This window comes from Calonectris borealis, chromosome 10, assembly GCF_964195595.1.
Source record: "Calonectris borealis chromosome 10, bCalBor7.hap1.2, whole genome shotgun sequence".
NCBI classification, from domain to species: Eukaryota; Metazoa; Chordata; class Aves; order Procellariiformes; family Procellariidae; genus Calonectris; species Calonectris borealis.
Genome location: NC_134321.1, coordinates 10,958,125 through 10,963,103, shown reverse-complemented (window position 1 = coordinate 10,963,103; position 4,979 = coordinate 10,958,125).

Below are 4,979 nucleotides of genomic sequence, written 5' to 3'. Positions count from 1 at the left end.
GCATCCTTCTTGGCTCAGAAGGGGTGGGGCGGGGTGACGGGGGAGGGACAAGCAAAGATAAATTGTACAGACTTTTACACTAAAGGAGATGCCTAAGTTTTTGGTTTTTTATTGGTGTAGTTATGAAGCCCTTTTAGGCTTCTTCTCTTTAAAAGAATTAAAGGAAAACCTACCCATTGTGTATCCTACCCAACACACCAAACTGTTGGAACCATTGGAGGCTGCATATCCCCTGCGAGCTGGGAGCTGTGGAAAGCTGCTGGTTGACTCTGGTTTTTTTTTATGATGTAGAAAACATGAACTACAGGATTGGCCTGGATGGCTGGGGCCTGTCTCCTTGGAGCACGTGCAGCCTAGAGGGCACAGAATGATGGATGGACCTGCTCAGCCAGTGGAGGAGAGGCAGGCATCTTCTTTTCTTGTGCTTGGACGTTAATTTGCTGTTATCTTGGAAGGAAGAGGAGAGAGTGAACTGCAATTGTGATTTATACAAAAAAAAACAAACCAACGATTTCTATTCAGACCTTTAAGTGACATTTTTAGATGTTAAAAGTACAAACTTTACCACACTCTTCTTTTTTGGCCTAACATTGAGGCCTTAAACCTTGAGGCTCCTGTGCCTGATGGAATTCTTGTAACATACACTTGTGTATCATATAAAGATACCACCCTGTTTCTCTTATGTATTCTTACTCTAGTTGTTTATTAAGAATGACGAGCACGTCTTTTCAACATGCCATTGAACAATGTGTCTTTATTTGGGGAGGAGTGAGCTGTGAGGGTGGGGGGGGTCATTATACAAAGATCAGTATGCAAACTGGTTGTGTTCATCCCTGTTTGTGCTTTCCAGCTTGACTCCGCTGGACTTCTTTCACCCCTACAAATTAGGAAGGTAGAAGGGGATTAACTTCTGTTGAAGGACCTGAATGTCTGCTTGCTGATGGAAGCTCGGTGTCAGGCTAGGAACATGGGATCTGTGAGACCAGACTGTCAGCCCGTCACAGTGTTCTGTGGCCAGCCTGTGAGGCTTCACCTCTAGGCAAATCCCGCTCTCCCCACCTTTACAAACGCATCACACCAACGGCATGATGGAGGGGTGTTGGAGGGAAAAGGCCTTCCAGGAGCAGCACATGGCTTACTCCTGCCATTTAACAGCCTTTTCACAGTTTTTAACACAGCTGTGTAGCTTCTGGCGTTGTTCATGATCATAAACCCCAGCCCTGTAGCCTTGCCTTGCTGCATCTTAAATGGTTGCTGTATTTTATATCATTATCAAGTAGTCGGCTCTTTTGAAGCCAGCGGGTAGCCAACCATGCTTGAAATGGGAGATCACTCTAGCCAGGCTTGTTATTTGTGCCACCAGCTTCTTGGATGCGGAGAGATGACTCTGCTTCTTCAACTTGTCTTCCCTGCTTCTCCATCTCATGTCCCTTCCCTGTTCCAAAATATATAGATATATATTTAAATACATATTACAGTAAAAGAACTTAAACTTGTGTACAGGCAAGCAATTTTTCTGAAGCTTCTGTTGACCAGCACCTGTCTGTATTGAGAAGGAAGGTCTGCCCTCTCTGTTGGTTGTGCACAGTGTAAATCTGCACATAGGACGAGAGTAGCCATAATGTTCCCTGCCTTTGTGCTCTTGATCAGTGTTGAGGTGTGTGGGCTTAGGGAGACTTCAAGCCTCCGATGCTTCATGTTGATGTTGGTGTTCATGAGAAACCAGATGTGCTTGAGTTGGTTGCCAGTATGAGCAGTTTGTTCCCTGTATAGGAGACTGCTCAAATAAGTGCAGAGAGGGGAAGTAGCAATGCACTGTTGTTTACGAATACCTGTACTCTAAAGTAGACTCTTAGCTCAGTGTCTGCCCTCAGAGTTATGCCAGAGGAAGAAAGCCCGGGGTTGGTGCCCAGATCCCAGTGGGTAAGTTGGGAAGATGGTGCCTGGCTGGTGTGTAGTGCTGGTAACACGTACCCTCAGCTCTGCTCAGCTGTTGGGAGCCAGCAGTTGCCTCCTGGTAGGGTGGCTGTCGGGATCGCTAATAACCGCTTCAGCTGTCAGAAGCCTGTAATCCCTTCACTGTATCTTAGTGACTGGAATGTCCATCTCTGGCCCTAATTTAAGTATTTAAGGACACGGTTAGGGGCAAGCTCCCACTGTTTCAGGCAGCTGGGTATGCTTGTTGCTCAGGATGCCCAACAGGCCTGTACAGAATGGGTTTCCCGTTCTTTTGGGCAGTTTGTCCTGTCTTCTGAACAGAGTTGCAAAGGTGTGAGAGAAACTGCAGACATCTCTGCTCGAGTCTCAGTGTGTGCTCTGCAGTACTGCATGGAAGCTAGCTCCAGCATGCCTGCACCTCAGCATGAGATGCTGCTTTGTCTGTCTCCATCAGAAATGCAGTGGGTGCTGAAGTCATCTGCCGGATACCCAGTGTACAAGTCGCTTCATTAGGTGGCCTTGGGAGTCACCTCTTACTCTAAAAATTGCCAGAAGCTGGAATAACTTGACAGAACGTTAGGGCAGTTCCAGGTTAGGGGTGAACAGATACTTCAGCTGAGCTTTCTGGGGAAACAGAATTCCATGTTACCTTAAAATTCTAGATTGCGCGCCTTCCTTACTACCCTTAACTGCAAGATGATCTAAAATCTTTGTAGGGGAAGACTTTCTCCTTGATCTTGGAGTATACCGCTTAAGAGCGGGGGAACTTGGCACATGGTGAGCTGTGGAGATCTCCTGATGATTGCTTTTGTCCTGACTGACTGAAGTGTTTCCATTATTTTCTCATTGTTTGGACATACATAGGAGAGGGATTTGCTGACGCGGAAGTGGACTGCCGTACTGTTCTGTACTGTCTCATCAGAATGTCCACCGTGTTAACTTCATTCCCTATTTTTAGAGACAATCGATATACTGTGACTTAAGATTATTTTCCTGGACCTGGCTTCTAGTCTGGCCCTCTGGAGCTAGTTTAAAAGGTACAGTATTTCTAGAATATAAATACTATGTTCTTTGATAGTGAAGAACATGATCTGTTCCCTTTTAGGGACTCGTAGGAAGACGTGCACGGAGTAGCACAGAAGAGTGCTGTGGCTTAGGGTTGCTATCCAAGTTCTGGGAAATGTTCCCAGTCAAACATGTAAAATAGCTTTTTAACACTTTCCTATAACCAGCTTGACTGCTGCTTAAAGGGCATTCCCCTTCGGCTCCGAGAGTGCCAAACCGCTAGCTCTTGTATGCGTGTATATATTAAACGAGAACTCTCCATGCCCTATGCCTTGTATGAGACAGGCTGAAAATGCATCGATCTCTAAATAAATAAAGCTGAGAAGTCAAGCTAGAGACCCTGCGTTGTTGGTTTCGAACTATGCCCATCTTGTCTCTGTGGCCTGAAAGAAACCATAGAAAGCAGAGCATGACTGACTATTGTAAAGCACCTCACATTCTGACATCAGACTCGTGTGTTGTCCTCTCTCTTGACACTAATAGCGTTGCTTTCCTAAGGAAATCTGTAGCCTCTTACACGCTTGTCCATGGCACCATTAGATTTTCATTTACTTTTAAGAGTTCAAGCATTTCCTTTAAGTGGTAATGGCGGAAACAGCGGAGAGCAGACTAGAGAGTGGTTCTTCACTCCTGTCTCGAGTGGTGAGTAAAGGGAACAAAGTACCTTTTAGGGCTCTCATCTGTTGGCTGCTTTACCCCTAGAGATCTCCTGGATTTTAGGTGGGAGACAAGGTCTGAAGTAGTTCCTGAACTGTTCTGCCTTGGACCAATGAAGAAAGACTTAATCTGATCCCTAAATAAGAATCCTCTTCTGCACTGTTGCTCCTAGGGCAGAAATTAAGACAGTCTTGTTCTCAACTGCATCAGGGCTACTGTCTGCCGTGGTGTGCGTAGAATGGATTAGGCCATCTTCAAGCCTCCTATGCTTGTCATAAGAACAGATCCAGAAGTGGTAGAAAAGAGCCCTTTGAGTATGTGTGGGGTGGAGGACTTTGCTGATACTGTAGTTGTTCATCCTCTTGCTGGTCTGAGTGCTGCTAGACACTGATTGACTCTGCACAGTCCAATCAAACTGCATTCTCGTTCAAGTTTAATAGTGACTTACTTGCAATTAGTGTTTGGACTCTTAAATCACTGTTAAAGTGGGATATAAATTGTCTTCCACCCTATACGGGGCTTTTCTCCCCATCTTCTTGCTGGAAGCTGCTCCTCTCAAATACTACAGGGAACGTACCTTATCCTAATGTTTCAGCCTGTTCTGTTTCACTGGTGCCAATGCATAAGAAAGAGCCCTTCTCAGCTCGAGCATCTTCCTACCTTAAGGAGCATCTCAAATCTTCCAGAAGTCTCACTAACGTGCTGCCCCAAAAATCTCTGAAGTGATTGCTGTGTCCCCTGCTTGTCGGTTCCCTTTGTGGCGTGGCTGGAGCTCGGCTCTCAGCACTGCGGTCACTTTCCCTGTATAACCTTGTTCACAGCAGCCACGTTTGCCTGCTTCTCCGTTCTCGTTTGAGCTCATCAGAATGGGGAGGCAGATTGAACCCACTTACAGCAGCAATAAACCGCGTCTAGAACTTGAGAGGGAACTGCAGGAGAGAAGGAGGTGGAGGGGATGTCTCGGAAAGGCAGGGTCCAGTTGCAGCCCAGATTCTCGCTTGATAATGAGTGTGCAGCCTATATGCAAAATACGTCTTGTCTGTCCCTCCTGTGTTGACCCTGGTCTAAACAGCACATGTGATTGGCATCCTGCAAAGTGACCTTCAGAACTCTCCAGTAGCTTTGCCCCGTGAGTAACTCACACTACAAATCATTTTAAAGAGATGCACTCAACTATTTTTTTAATTTAATTTTACTCTTATATTCTCTGCTCTTTGTAATCTGCTTGGAAATAAAATGTTTTTCCCTGCAGCCTTTGTTGTAGTCTGTTTGAGAACCATTAAAAGTTTGTCTGGTGTTTCTATTGGAACAGAAGCCAA